Below are 16,629 nucleotides of genomic sequence, written 5' to 3'. Positions count from 1 at the left end.
TAGGAGGAGATGGGCAGGCGCCAAGGCAAGAATTCACCCAATAATCTGAAAAACAACATGAAAACACCAGAACCCAATGATATTACAACAGAAGTATTTGAACAACCTAACACAGAAGAAGTGGAAAAAATTGACTTTATGAAGGCAATAGAGTCCCTTAAACAACATGTAAAAAATGCCCTTATAGAAATGGATGAGAAGTATAACAAAAAGTTTGAAGAAATGAGTAAATACGTACATGATACCCTGGGAAACCAAGAAAAAACGATCAAACAGGTAATGGAAACAGTTCAAGAATTGAAAACTGAAATGAAGGCAAGGAAGAAAATACAAACCGAGGACCAGCTGGATATGGAAAATCTAGGTCAATGAACAGAGTCTACAGAAACAAGCATAATCAATAGAATACAAGAGCTAGAAGAAAGAATCTCAGATGCTGAGGACACCATAGAGAAAATAAATGAACAGATCAAAGAAAACAGCAAAGCCAACAAATTCTCAACACAAAACATTCAGGAAATATGGGACACAATAAAAAAACCAAACCTAAGAATAATAGGAATAGAAGAAGGAGAAGAGTCACAGCTCAAAGGCCCAGAAAATATTTTTAACAAAATTATTGAAGAAAACTTTCCCAACTTAAAGAAAGATATTCATTTAAATATTCAAGAAGCATACAGAACACCAAACAGACTGGATCAAAGAAAAACATCTCCTCGCCATATAATAATCAAAACACAAAATATACAGGTCAAAGAAAGAATATTAAGAGCTGCAAAGGAAAAAGGGCAAGTAACTTATAAAGGTAAACCAATCAGACTTACACCTGACTTCTCTATGGAAACTATGAAAGCCAGAAGGTCCTGGATAGATGTACTGCAGAAGCTAAGAGACCATGGATGCAAACCCAAACTACTATACCCAGCCAAGCTATCGTTCATTATCAACGGAGAAAACAAGACATTTCAGGATAAGAACAAATTTAAACAATACGTAGCCACAAATCCAGCCCTACAGAAAGTAATAGAAGGAAAATCGCAACCCAAGGAATCCAACATTGCCAACACTGCCTACAATAACCCAGGCATCTAGTGACCCTTCACCAGCACATCTCAAAGAAGGGAGACACACAATCTCTACTATCAAAAGCAATAAGAATAACCGGAGTAAACAACCACTGGTCATTAATATCACTTAATATTAATGGGCTCAATTCACCTATAAAAAGGCACAGGCTAAAAGATTGGATACGAAAACAGGATCCAACATTCTGCTGTTTGCAAGAAACACATCTCAACCACAAAAACAGGCACCTACTCAGAGCAAAGGGTTGGGAAAAGGTGTTTCAAGCAAATGGTTCTAAGAAAAAAGCAGGTGTGGCCATACTAATTTCTAACAAAACTGACTTCAAACTAAAATCAATCAGAAGAGACCGAGATGGTCACTTTATACTCATAACAGTAACGATTCAACAGGATGACGTCTCAATCCTGAATATCTACGCCCCCAATATAAAAGCACCTACTTATGTAAAAGAAATATTACTAGAACTCAAGGCAGACATCAAACCACACACACTAGTAGTAGGAGACTTCAACACACCTCTCTCTCCAAGGGACAGGTCAATCAGACAGAAACCTAATAGAGAATTAAGAGAATTATTGGAGGTAATGAAGCAAATGGACTTAACAGACATCTATAGAACATTTCACCCAAATAGGAAAGAATATACCTTCTTCTCTGCAGCTCATGGAACCTTCTCAAAAATTGACCACATACTCGGAAACAAAGGAAACCTCCACAGATACAAAAAAATATCAGTGTCCACCTGTGTCTTATCAGATCACCACGGATTAAAGTTAGAAGGCAACAACCACGCTACCCCCCAAAAACCGACAAACTCATGGAAACTGAACAGTCAACTACTGAACCACACCTGGGTCAAGGAAGAAATCAAGAAAGAAATTAAAGTCTTCCTTGAATTTAATGAAAATAAAGAGACAACATACTCAAACCTATGGGACACTATGAAAGCAGTGCTAAGAGGAAAGTTCATAGCACTAAGTGCCCACTTAAAGAAAATGGAGAAAGCATATATTGGAGACTTAACAGCACACCTGAAAGCTCTAGAAAAAAAAGAAGCAGACTCACCCAGAAGAAGTAGAAGACTGGAAATAATCAAACTGAGGGCTGAAATCAACAAAATAGAAACACAGAAAACAGTCTAAAGAATCAATGGAACAAAAAGCTGGTTCTTGGAGAAAATCAACAAGATCGACAAACCCCTGTCCAAACTAATTAAACGACAGAGAGAGAACACACAAATAAATAAGATCAGAAATGAAAAGGGGGACATAAACACAGACACAGAGGAAATTCAGAGAATCATTAGATCTTACTACAAAAGCCTGTATGCCACAAAACTGAAAAATACAAAAGAAATGGACATTTTTTAAAATAAGTACCATATACCAAAGCTAAACCAAGACCAGGTGAATGATCTAAATGGACCGGTTACTCGCGAAGAATTAGAAACGGTTATCAAAAATCTCCCTTCGAAAAAAAGCCCAGGACCAGATGGTTTCAATGCAGAATTCTACCAGAACTTCTAAGAAGAACTAATACCTATACTCCTTAATGTATTTCACAATATAGAAACAGAAGAGTCATTGCCAAATTCCTTTTATGAAGCTACAGTTACCCTGATACCAAAACCACACAAAGACCCAACCAAGAAAGAGAATTACAGACCTATCACACTCATGAACATCGACGCAAAAATTCTCAATAAAATACTGGCAAACCGAATCCAAGAGCACATAAGAAAAATTATCCATTATGATCAAGTAGGCTTCATCCCAGAGATGCAGGGCTGGTTCAACATACGCAAATCTATCAATGTAATCCACCATATAAATGAACTGAAAGAAAAAAACCATATGATCATTTCATTAGATGCTGAAAAAGCATTCGACAAAATTCAACACCCCTTTATGATAAAGGTCTTGGAGAGATTAGGGATACAAGGGTCCTACCTAAATATAATAAAAGCTATTTACAGCAAGCCGACAGCTAACATTAAATTTAACGGAGAAAAACTCAAAGCCATCCCACTAAAATCAGGAACACGACAAGGATGTCCACTCTCTCCATACCTCTTCAATATAGTGCTTGAAGTTCTAGCAATAGCAATAAAACAACAGAAGGAGATCAAGAGGATTCGTATTGGAAAAGAAGAAGTTAAGCTTTCGTTATTTGCAGATGATATGATAGTATACATAAGCGACCCCAAAAATTCTACCAAAGAACTCCTACAGCTGATAAACACCTTTAGTAATGTGGCAGGATACAATATCAACTCCAAAAAATCAGTGGCCTTCCTATACACTAAGGATAAGGAAGCAGAGAGGGAAATCAGAGAAGCATCACCTTTCACGATAGCCACAAATAGCATAAAATATCTTGGGGTAACTCTGACCAAGGAAGTGAAAGATCTATTTGACCAGAACTATAAGTCTTTGAAGAAAGAAATTGAAGAAGACACCAGAAAATGGAAGGACCTCCCTTGCTCTTGGATTGGGAGGATCAACATAGTAAAAATGGCAATTCTACCAAAAGCAATCTATAGATTCAATGCAATCCCCATCAAAATCCCATCAAAATTCTTCACAGATCTGGAGAAGACAATAATCAACTTTATATGGAAAAACAAAAAACCCAGGATAGCCAAAACAATCTTATACAATAAAGGATTGTCTGGAGGCATTACCATCCCTGACTTCAAACTCTATTACAGAGCTACAGTATTGAAAACAGCTTGGTATTGGCATAAAAACAGAGAAGTCGACCAATGGAATCGAATAGAAGACCCTGACTTTAACCCACAAACCTATGAACACCTGATTTTCGATAAAGGAGCTAAAAGTATACAATGGAAAAAAAGAGAGCATCTTCAACAAATTGTGCTGGCAAAACTGGATGTCAATCTGTAGAAGAATGAAAATAGATCCATATCTATCACCATGCACAAAACTCAAGTCCAAATGGATTAAAGACCTCAATATCAGTCCGAACACACTGAACCTGATAGAAGAGAAATTGGGAAGTACTCTACAGCACATGGGCACAGGAGACCACTCCCTACGTATAACTCCAGCAGCACAGACACTAAGGGCATCATTGAATAAATGGGACCTCCCGAGGCTGAGAAGCTTCTGTAAAGCAAAGGACACTGTCACTAAGACAAAAAGGCAACCCACTGACTGGGAGAAGATTTTCACCAACCCCGCAACTGACAAAGGTCTGATCTCCAAAATATATAAAGAAATCAAGAAACTAGACCGTAAAAGGCTAATCAACCCAATTATAAAATGGGGCATTGAGCTGAACAGAGAATTCTCAACAGAAGAACTTCAAATGGCCAAAAGACACTTAAGGTCATGCTCAACTTCCTTAGCGATCAGGGAAATGCAAATCAAGACAACTTTAAGATACCATCTTACACCTGTCAGAATGGCTAAAATAAAAAACACCAATGATAGCCTTTGCTGGAGAGGTTGTGGAGAAAGGGGTACACTCACCCATTGCTGGTGGGAATGCAAATTTGTGCAACCATTCTGGAAAGCAGTGTTTCGGTTTCTCAGGAAATTCGGGATCAACCTACCCCTGGATCCAGCAATACCACTCTTGGGAATATACCCAAGAGAGGCCCTATCATACAACAAAAGTATATGCTCAACTATGTTCATGGCAGCATTGTTTGTAATAGCCAGAACCTGGAAACAACCTAGATGCCCTTCAACGGAAGAATGGATGAAGAAAGTATGGAATATATACATATTAGAGTATTACTCAGCAGTAAAAAACAAGGACTTCTTGAATTTTGCGTACAAATGGATGGAAATAGAAAACACTATCCTGAGTGAGGTAAGCCAGACCCAAAAAGAGGAACATGGGATGTACTCACTCATATTTGGTTTCTAGCCATAAATAAAGGACATTGAGCTTATAATTCATGTTCCTAGAGAAGCTAAATAAGAAGGTTAATACAAAGACAAACACATAGGCATCCTCATGAATATTAACCTTCATCAGGTGATGAAAGGAGACAGAGACAGAGACCCACATGGGAGCACCGGACAGAAATCTCAAGGTCCAAATCAGGAGCAGAAGGAGACGGAGCACGAGCAAGGAACTCAGGACCACGAGGGGTGCACCCACACACTGAGACAATGGGGATGTTCTATCAGGAACTCACCAAGGCCAGCTGGCCTAGGTCTGAAAAAGCATGGGATAAATCCGGACTAGCTGAACATAGCGGACAATGAGGAATACTGAGAACTCAAGAACAATCGCAGTGGGTTTTTGATCCTACTGCACGTACTGGCTTTGGGGGAGCCTAGGCAGTTTGGATGCTCACCTTACGAGACCTGGATAGAGGTGGGTGGTCCTTGGGCTTCCCACAGGTCAGGGAACCCTGATTGCTCTTCGAGCAGATGAGGGAGGGGGACTTGATCGGGGGAGGGGGAGAGAAATGAGAAGCGGTTGCAGGGAGGAGGCAGAAATCCGTAATAAATGAATAAATAAATAAATAAATAAATAAATAAATAAATAAAACCTTCCTTTTTATTTGAACAGAAAAGGGGAAATGGGTGTGAAAAGTTCTTCTGTATATGTGTTGCTTTTATTAGTTAATGAATAAAGCTGCTTTGGCCTATGGGAGGGCAGAATAGACTAATGTGGGAATTCCAAGCAGATAGAGGAGGAAAGATGGTAGAGTCAGAGAGATGCCATGTAGCTGCCGACGGAGACAGACGCCTGGGAAATTTATGAGTAAACCACAAGCCTTGCAGTAAAATACAAAACAATGTAAATGGGTTAATTTAAGATATAAGAGCTAGCTAGAAAAACACCTAAGCTGTTGACCAAGTAGTGTTGTAATTAATACAGTTTCTGTGTGATTATTTTGGGTCTCAGTGGCCAGGAAACAAATGAGCAGCCTCTGCCTACAATAAAGACATAGGTTTCAAGCAACAAGTCTACTCCACATGATTGCCTTCAATTAGTCTGTGTGGTGCTAGAAGATGGGCCACAGCTACAGTGGAAGTGCTATTGGAGAGAGGAGCCTAAAGCCCTGGAACATCAAGGCAGAGCCAGGGGATTTGAGGCTTCTCAAGATCAAGTTCTTGGCAAGGGCCATTATGCTGATGTACAGAGTCAAGCTATTTACAATGAACACATCTTGTCCCTATGCCATACAACAGTCTTGAATGCTTGGGACAGGATTCAAGAACCAGAATAAGAACTGAATCATATACTAAGGTCATAGAAGGCCCAGGAGAACACATTAGTGACTTTTTACAAAGATTATCTAAAGCTGTACAAACAGGGGTAACAGATCCAGAAACTAAATGAGTACTTATTGAATTGCTGGCTTTTGAAAAATGCCAGTTTTGAATGCAACTTGGTTCAAGACAGAGAAACCCTGTCTTGAAAAACCAAAAAAAAAAAAATGCTTGGGCCTTTAAAGGTCAAATCAGCACTAGCATCAATGGATGAATGGATCCTGCACACAGCCAATGTTGAGTCATTTGACTATAATAATGAGGCTTGGATAGGAGAAGCAATTTCCAAAGGTATTAAGAGACATCGAAATACCAAATGCTTTAATTGTGGTAGTATAGGACATCTGAGAAGGGATTGTAGACAAGGCATTCCTAGAAATAATGTTTCCTCTGGAAATGACAAAAACAGAAGGTCTCAATCTTATGGATTATGTAGAAAATGCAGCAAAGGCTGACATTGGACCAATGAATGTAGATCAACAAGAGACAAACACGGCAACACATGGCCATCAGGAAACTCCTTGTGGGGCCTCTCACAGGCCTTCAGGTCAAACGTGGTCCAGTCATTCCCAGTCACTATGGAGACATGCCCCCCAAGGAAAATTAGAAAAATCCAGTGCCTGCTGTATAAAACCATAATGTTCTGGACGATAGAATAAACATGGAGGATGAATAAAAATTTCCAATAGAAATTAGAAAACATATATTTTGGAAAACTTCTGTAAATGATCAAAGACCAAAGCTGAGAGTACGAATAAATAACATTGTAATTGAAGGATTAGTGAACACTGGTGTGGATGTGACTATCATTACTCTAGAATCTTGGCATCCAAATTGGCCTCCTCAAGAGGCAGATGTTCAATTCCTAGGAATTGGAACCCTATCTCAAGAAAAAAACAGCACAAGATGGGTTGAATGCATAGGGCTAGGAAGACAGAGAGGAAGGCTGAGGCCAAATGTGGCACATATAATCTATGGGGTCGTGATCTGTTACAGCAATAAAATACGCAGATTAACATTCCTGCAATTATACAAGACAGTAATCTTTAAGCTTAACCATCATTTTAGTTTTTACAGGATCCCATATCACCCCCATAACAGCTGGAAGTAATCCTAGAAAACAATGTCCCCTCTCCTAACAAAGTTTGTCCTCAGGGTTAGGGACATTATCAGGGGTTGGGGTTGGAAACAAAGTAGGCTCAAGGATCTCTCTTGAAAAATAAAAAGGGGGAATGGATGGGATGGGATAATAGGTAGATTAGTGTGAGCTTACTCACACTAATAATAATAGTGAGTAATAGTGAGATTACTTATGAGCTATTATTTATAGACAATTTATATTGGTATAGATTCTTGTATATTAATGAAGTCAAATTATATTTGTTATATTGAATATGTTCTTATTTCTGTTTACAATATTTGTATACATATGCAAAGTTATTTTGTCATATTGTATGCATGTCTGCTTCTACCTCTGCTTAAGATATTTGTATATTAATGCAATTTTAGGATATATTTTTCATATTGCACAATGAATTCCTACCTCTGATCAAGACATATATTTTTTACATTTTAAGGTCATTGTCCTCATTTGCTGCACATTTGTTTAAAGATTGTTTAATTTTTTAATATGAAGCCTTAGTCTTTAAGTTATATAGTATTAAGAATTATAGGTCAATAGTCATCCATGTTTGTCATACTTACAGTTAGACTAATCAGGTTTTTTAGATGCATAGAGATTGTATTACACATAGATAGTTAATGTTCAAACACTTCTAAGAACTGTAGAATATGACTTTTAAGTAACTTAGTATTCTGTTGCCTTGAGACACGATTGTTCCTGGCAACACCAACCTATATCCGAGAGAATGTTGAACACTGAAGACACTCCATGTGAAGTTTGTTTTCTTCTTGGCAAAACTGGCCTTTGGGCAAAGAACTGCCCCTGTCCTGACTACTGACAAAAATGCATGGTGTCCAGACTGGATAAGCAGGATACAAGCAAAAAGACTGACAAACCTTACCAAGACAGGGTAAGATGGTTTTGAAAATTTTCCTGCCTCTGAAAATGGTCTGTCAGTTACTCTAGGCCTTAGCCAAAGTTGGTTTGCCCCAATGTTGCAAATGAGACTTTGTGTGATTGTCCAGGAGGCTGATTTTCTATGTCATTTATTGCACATTTTGAAAGTTGCTTGACATGAAGTCTGAAGCACCCATAAAGTGATTTCATAATTCAGAACAGTTTCCTGGGTCATGATAATTATAGGTAATTTTGTCCATATTAAAAGTGAAGGCAGTGTAAAATTTCAACGTGCATTAAGTGATGCCATTTTAGGGCTCGTATTATAAATTCATCCTAATAGGGCTGTGACAGGAGGTGGGCAAAGTTGAGTGATCTTCTTTGATGAGTGAGTTTCCCTCTCTCCCTCCTCCAGTGTCTGCCGCTGGTGCCATGTGAGGAAGCGGGGGAAAGAGTGAACTGAGGAGCTCAGGAAGAGTGAACTGAGGAGCTCAGGAAGAGGGGTGTGAACTGAGGAGTTCAGGAAGAGGGGAGTGAACTGAGGAGCTCAGGAAGAGGGGAGTGAACTGAGGAGCTCAGGAAGAGGGGAGTGAACTGAGGAGCTCAGGAAGAGGGGTGTGAACTGAGGAGCTCAGGAAGAGTGAACTGAGGAGCTCAGGAAGTGTGAACTGAGGAGTTCAGGAAGAGGGGAGTGAACTGAGGAGCTCAGGAAGAGGGGTGTGACCTTAGGAGCTCAGGAAGAGTGGTGTGAACTGAGGAGCTGAGGAAGGGGGTGTGAATTGAGGAGCTCAGGAAGAGCGGTGTGAATTGAGGAGCTCAGGAAGAGGAGAGTGAACTGAGGAGCTCAGGAAGAGTGAACTGAGGAGCTCAGGAAGAGTGAACTGAGGAGTTCAGGAAGAGGGGAGTGAACTGAGGAGTTCAGGAAGAGGGGAGTGAACTGAGGAGTTCAGGAAGAGGGGTGTGAACTGAGGAGTTCAGGAAGAGGGGTGTGAACTGAGGAGCTCAGGAAGAGGGGTGTGAACTGAGGAGCTCAGGAAGAGGGGTGTGAACTGAGGAGCTCAGGAAGAGGGGTGCGAACTGAGGAGCTCAGGAAGAGTGAATAGACAAGCTCTCAGAATGACGTTTCTCTGTGCTGGGGGAGAAGCAAATGCTTCCAGTGGGAACAGACACCATAGCGAATGCCACTTCACACTCAGGGAAGAGTGTGTGGGAGGGGGCTGCGGATGCCTCCACCTGAGCCTCCATCAGTCTGAGGATGTCTTGCTTTCTCCAGTCTCTCCTGGCAGAGGAGCCTTTAAGAATGACAACCATTGGTATTAGCAAGGAAGGATAGTGAGCTCATTGTCACTTATATATTTGAGCTCCGTTGCCATGGGGGCTTCTCCTGCACCCAGGATAACTATCTGCTCTCCACCAGGTTCCACAGAGATGACCTATGGGGATGGACCCGGGAACAAGGAGTCATGGCTGCACTACCTGTCTTCTCTTTGGTTTTACACAATTTATTTGAAAGGAGAAAAAATGGACTCACTTCAGCACCACTATGTCTTTCCTGTTGGTTTGTTTCTGATTTGGAGACAGGGCCTTACTAGGTAGCACAGACCTGGCCTGGATTGCACTGTGTGGCCAGGCCAACCCTGAATTCTCAGGATCATCGTTCCCCTGCCTCCACAGTTAGAACGATAAGAATGGATCATCATGCCTCTGCCTCCACAGTTAGAATAAGCATGGACCATCATGCCCCTGCCTCCACATTGTTAGAATGACAAGCATGGATCATCATGCCTTGCTCTGTACTTTGAGGCATTCAAACAGGATTGCACACAGTTGGGCTCATTTGGTGAGTCTTTGTTCAGTAGCACCTTGGGAACCAGCCTGGGTGGGCCAGGTCTGTGGGAGCACTGGTGACACAATGTCCTGTTCCCAGGGGAGCCTCTGAGTGCTCATCTATGGCTGGGGCAGAAAAGTGTCCCTACACCCAGCACAGGCTTGGGCCACTACTGGCAGTTTGCCAGCCCACACAGGATTAGGGTTGTCATGCCATCAGCCTAGGACCCTCTGCTGTCCCACCCCAAGGCCCAGGAGCTGTCCCAAGTGCCCTCATTGGTTTGTATGTCATAGCAATCTTTAATAATTCAGTATAAATCTCTCTGTGTGGGGTTATGAACACCTTGTGGGTCAGGGCATTTCCTTCCCCTCCTTTATTCTTTGCTCGGCACCTCCAGGCTCGCGGTTCTCACTTCCCACTTCCCACCTCCTCTCTTACGGTTGACTTCCCTCTCCCTACGGCAGGTTGCTCTCGATAACCACCACACCCTAACTAGATGCTCGGAGAGCATGAACGGGGGGCAGTTCAGGAACGTGGTCGCTGCAAAGCATGAGGCACCAGCACGGCCACATACTCCAGGGGGCAGACAACGTCACATGGTACACACTGGGCCCCTCCAGAACCTGGGGATGACAGATCTGCCAGAAGGCGAGGAAGACAGAGGCAGAGCAGGAATAGACACTGTTCCAGGGGAGCTAAGGCACAGCCCAAGAAAGGACCTGTTAGAGGCCAGAACCGTGGCAGGCAGAGCCAAAGAGGGAGGCATGAGAGGCGACCTTGGAGAAATGAGCACAGGCCAGGAATGACCTCATCCGAGGGCGGAGGAGATGGATGAGCTTCTTTTGTGGAGGTATAAGGTGAGCTCTGGCTGGCTCCTGGGACCATGTTCCCTTCTCACTTTTCCTCCAACTGCTCACAGCTGGATACCAGCTGGGACACCAGGGTTGGACTTTAGGGTCATTCATTCATCCACAGCTGTCTTTTTGCTTCTCTCGCGGGATTTATTCTCTGATAATATCAGCCATATCTGGTAGGAGCTTAAAGTTTTTGTTCAATTAGGGGAGCAAATGCAGGTTCTGCCGTCCCACCAGGGCCCAAGCTGGGCTGCAGTATGATGTGGGAACCAGAGACTGGGGAGTGGGGCAAGGCCAGTGTGGGGTGAGGAATCCTGCCCCTTTGGGGATTTGTTTGCTACTCACAGACTTCTGGACTGTGTTACTTTTGCCATGAACTACTGTTATAATAACTACACAGGAGGGGAGGTTATTTTTGTGTGTGCTGCCAAAAGCAAATATGAAATAAAATAATTGACAAAAGATGATGGTGAACAGATGTTAGGTTCTTGGTTTTGTTTAAAAATAGAGAGAGAGAAAGAGAGAGAGAACAAAAATTAAAAACTTAAAATCCACTTGTGGAATCACTTCCCACGTATTCTAGGGATGCTACACCTTGTGTGAGGAGGGGCAGGGCTCTCTCTGGGACCCAAGGGCCGCAGGCACAGGGACTTCTTTTGAGGAGTCTCAAACTTTTCTAATGATTTAAAAACAACACATGAGTCACCTCCCAGGATTCATCTTCAGAGAATGCCAATTACAGAACGTGGTAACCGGAATCCCCCACTTTCGACAGTGGAAAGGAGTTTTAGAGAGCGAGAGAGAAACGATTCACAAGATTTATACCCTTTCCTAAATAGACCAGGCACCAAAGAAAAGCAACATCATCACGGCCCCAGCTGAGTTCAAAGGCTCCGACCCACAGCTTCAAAGTTTACCCGGTAATCAACTCAGTCTCGGCTGTGCCTGGGTGAGCGAGACCGCACATGCACACTCTGCTTTAGTATGCAAATGCCTTTTCATTTTTGGAAAAACTATAAAATAAGGAATTCCTGTTTTGAATGCTCCCATTTTAGAGCCCCCATCGAACCACGCAGCCCACACCCAGGCAAATACGTAAGGACCCTTTGTCCTCCAGCTTTCAACACTTGAGCAGCGTCAAGCCCTCCTAGGGCAGGCTCTGCTTGACCATGTCCACCTCATTCCTTGCTCCCGTTCTACAGCCACACTCTGTCCTAAGACCCCTCCCTGTCACGTGTGCTTGTCATTCTGCCTTGGTGCGGCAGCGAACTGTTCCAGGATCCAGGTCCTCCACCACTGCACAGACCATCTCAGCACGACTTCTCATTATCTGCAGAGCCAAGGGTCAGCTGTCACCTTGCTCTGCGCCATCCACCTTGGGGCCCTGGAGGGCAGGAACTCCCAGGGAATCCTTGCTGCACTGCCCTCTGTAAGAGAGACATCGAGGAACCAACAACTAAAGTCCTTCTGCCACCAAAGCCTGTGTCATTCTCTTTATAATGCCAGGAGCTTTGTGGGTGAGGGAATACAGATGAGGCTTCACTCAGGTGGAGGCAGGTGCTAAGACTCCCTTGAGTAGCCCGGTGGAGGTGGCGCACGCCTTTAATCCCAGCACTCAGAAGGCAGAGGCAGATGGATCTCTGTGAGTTCAACGACAGCCTGATCTACAGAGCGAGTTCTACAACAGCCAGAGCTACACAGAGAAACCCTGTCTCAAAAATTAAAACAAAAAGCCAAAACAACAACAAAAGACTCTTTTGAGCATTGCTAGCTTCCTGCAACCCAGAGCCCCTACATTTGAGTCTGCGCATCTATTTGATTCAGCACCATCTGAACCAGGGAGGAATCGAGAAGCAGGATCTAGCTAAACCTCATAGAGAGTCTGAATCCCCAGTTCTCAGTTTCCAGGAGCTCAGAGACTCCAGGGGGGCCAAGACTCTATGCTTGCACAGAACCAGGTCTCTCTCCAAGATGACCAAGAAACCAAAATACATCATGGAACCAAGGGGCATAGTCCAGACCAACAGGTGACAGGAATGGTGGGCCCTTCTGTTCTTGAGCAAATCTGGAAGACCACAACACCACACAGGTCACACTAAATGTCACTGGAAATCCAGTCATTCTCCCACTCAAACCCAATACAACTCCCACAGGTCAGTTCCACACTTGGTACTGGCCCAGGGACAGGCACAGGAACCTGCTGGATGGTGTATGTCCCCTAACTCTGCTCTGGGACATTCCTAAAGAGACACGACTATCTAGGTCCCAGGCCCTTTTAGTTGGGACAACCTGAATTCATATTCCCATCAGCCTGTACTTGGCAACATGGAATGTGCCGGTTTGTCACCACCTGCCCTTCATGGCCCCGGGGGAAGAGCAGCCAGAGGCACCAGTTTCGACTCCATAGCACCAAGTCAGCCCATGGCAGCCTGTGGGCACCTCTGCCTCCTGTGAACTGGGCTCAAAGAGAACAGAGTCAGCTGAAGAGATGCCAAGACAGTCTTTTCCACCCACAGGCAGTTTAGCAGGTACACACAGGACCCCGATTTCCCCTTGGAGTTCAGGGAACACATATAAAATACACAGGCTTCTCTCTGGAGGAGTGTCTCTATGGAATTCAGGGCCCAAGGCACCGCATTCCAACTTTGAGTGAAATGGCATAATTTTTCTTTACGTATTTCTTTTTCCTATCAGACCTTCCTGTGTATTTCTTTTCCCCACAGTACCACTCCCAGGGCCACACAACCTTTCTGGAAAATCAGATATAGCTCAGTCTGTCCATCTTGCCATTACCGATATGGAGATAAATTCTCCACGCCATATCATGGGTGTATCACACTCGTGGCAAATATTTCATCATTTAACACTGCACTAGAATAATTGAGGTCTGTTAAAGCCATTTCTTCACAAACTAACACTAATGCCCATATTTTATGCAAACTCGTTATTCACCAAGTTTAGCATCCTCGTACTCAACACAGACCTGATGAGAAAGGAGGCTGAGGGAAGCCCCTCCTGGAACCCCATCTCCTCTGTCCTTCTCTGTCACCAAAGGCAGCGCAGTCCATGCCTGCTGTTTCTGAGTTTGTTTCTCTCATTTTCTGAGTCACAAGCCCTTCTAAAAATGAGATAAAAGGGGCTGGAAAGGGCACAGGAGAGGACCCTGCCCGTGGCTGTCCCTATTCTCTAACTTGCTCCTTGGTGACCACCTGGTCGCAGGAACTTACTGAGTGCCTTCTTCCCAGAATGGTACCAACCCTCACTCCTACACTTCCTGCGAAGGGTGCAGCTCCCCTTCTCCATCCCCAGGGCCCCAGTGACCAGCACTGGCCATAGTATTTACTGTTCACATAGAGAAAGCCTCAAACTCCTTGTCAAGTTTGGGACGTCTGACAGACATTGTAGCCTAGCCGTGCAGTTGCTAGAAGTCTCTCCATGTTTGGGAGACTCCCCTGGCCCCCACCTCCATGCCTCCCTGAGCAGTTATTCCATGGCAGAGTGGTGCCGTAAGACCACACCTAGAGATGGACACACAGTCCTGGAGACGAAGTTGTCCCCTCCTGTGTTCTCTTTCTGGATACATTCTTAGTAGAGATTTTAAGGCAGAAGTCTTCAGGGCAGTTTCCATACCCGCTTTCCTTCCCTAAGAGAGCTGTTCCAAAGGTCTCAAACCCAATCGCAAAATCAGCCACGTGTTTTATGCAAATGAGAAGGGGCGGCAGCATCTCCCAGGACATCATGGGATCTAATCACCTCAGAACCACGACTCTGAGAGCAGCTGCCGCCCGAATCCAGAACAGCCAGCCACGGGCCACAGGACGGCGCCTCGCCATCCATCAGACTGCGTATAAATTTATAATGATTCCATATGAGAACATTACATTTTAATAGTTTCAAGGAATAACAGGACAGACTGTGTAAATGTTTAACTAGCATTGTTCTATAGTCTGCACATTGTTTATCTCGTTACTGGGTGTGTGGAAATGAAAAAGTTTAAAAATGTCATCAAAATCGGAACAGAAAACTGGCGAGCAAATGCCCTATGCAAGCCCGTTTTCTAGCCCTAAGGCGATCCGGCAGCTTCTACAGATAAACACCTGGATCTCATTTAACTTCCGGTACTTTTCTCTCCCTTACTTGTAATTTAAATTGCTTATCATTTTGACCTTGGTAAGATGAAAAAATGCATGCTTTAAAATTCAGTGTGCTTCCATATTTAAGGCCACCCTGGGGACAAGCTTGTCCCCTTGGGCTCCATGCCTAACTGCTGGTGATGTTACAAGATTTCCTATAAGGACGGGGATCATCTAAGACCCATCAGGTCTCATTAGGAGGAGGCTGAGGCGTGGCAATCATTGGGATGTTTCAGACACGCAAATGAGGCCTGCAGCCTCCCTCGAGGAATACGATTGATTTGCTATTGTCAATGGTGTCATCTACCGCCTAGCTCTTTCTGCACAACCTCTCTGGACCCCCAATTTTCAGTGACCATGGTGTTTCTTTTTAGATACATTTGCTCACAGAGGTCCTGAACTACAGCATGCAAAATTACAGGCTTACTTTTTATTAATGTTAGAATAGACAGACATGAACCCTATGCCATTTAAACTGAAGTAAAAGGTATCTGGGGGCCAATGTAAATAAGGAGAGTACTGTGGGGGGGAAGTGTGAATAGTAAGAATCCTGTGTGGGACAGTGTGAATAGTGAGAATCCTGTGTGGGGCAGTGTGAACCGTGAGAATCCTGTGTAGGGGCAGTGTGAATAGTGAGAATCCCATGTGGGGCAGTGTGAATAGTGAGGATCCTGTGTAGGGCAATGTGAATAGCGAGGGTCCTGTGTGGGGCAGTGTGAATAGTGAGAATCCTGTGTAGTGGCAGTGTGAATAGTGAGGGTCCTGTGTAGGGCAATGTGAATAGTGAGGGTCCTGTGTGGGCAGTGTGAATAGTGAGAATCCTGTGTAGTGGCAGTGTGAATAGTGAGGGTCCTGTGTAGGGCAATGTGAATAGTGAGGGTCCTGTGTAGGGCAATGTGAATAGTGAGAATCCTGTGTGGGGCAATGTGAATAGTGAGGATCCTGTGTGGGCAGTGTGAATAGTGAGAATCCTGTGTGGGGCAATGTGAATAGTGAGGATCCTGTGTAGGGCAATGTGAATAGTGAGGGTCCTGTGTGGGGCAGTGTGAATAGTGAGGATCCTGTGTGGGGCAGTGTGAATAGTGAGGATCCTGTGTAAAGCAGTGTGAATAGTGAGGATCCTGTGTGAATAATGAGAGTCCTGTGTAAAACAGTGTGAACAGTGAGAGTGCTGTGTGGGGCAGTGTGAATAGTGAGAGTCCTGTTTTGTTTTCAACTGTATATAGGGAAACTTTTCACTTTCCAGTCACGTCTGTGATGCCCGACTCAAATACCTCAAAGGTCACATGCTGACTATTTGGTCAGCAAACGAACATCAAGATTCAACTTTGCTAAGATAACAAATATTCCTCAGGTCCAGGTGGGCCACACACTGACAGGACTGAGAGGAAACAGAAGGTGAAACGGGCAAAACTCATCAGACCAGGAGTCCTGGGAGCCCAGAGGTAAA

The 16,629-nt window shown here is 43.7% G+C and overlaps 1 protein-coding gene across 1 annotated transcript in view; it reads right to left on the bottom strand.

The window, feature by feature from the left end:
* The window catches only part of Ulk4 (unc-51 like kinase 4), a 303,260-nt gene that overhangs the window by 45,581 nt on the left and 241,050 nt on the right, over positions 1-16,629 (bottom strand). The gene's annotated exons all lie outside the window — the stretch shown is intronic.

This window comes from Microtus oregoni, unplaced genomic scaffold (genome assembly GCF_018167655.1).
Source record: "Microtus oregoni isolate MIOR12 unplaced genomic scaffold, Mior012 000028F_ref0000031, whole genome shotgun sequence".
Lineage (NCBI taxonomy): Eukaryota > Metazoa > Chordata > Mammalia > Rodentia > Cricetidae > Microtus > Microtus oregoni.
The sequence above is the reverse complement of the archived record's forward strand: the minus strand, read 5'-3'. Positions and strand labels throughout refer to the sequence as shown.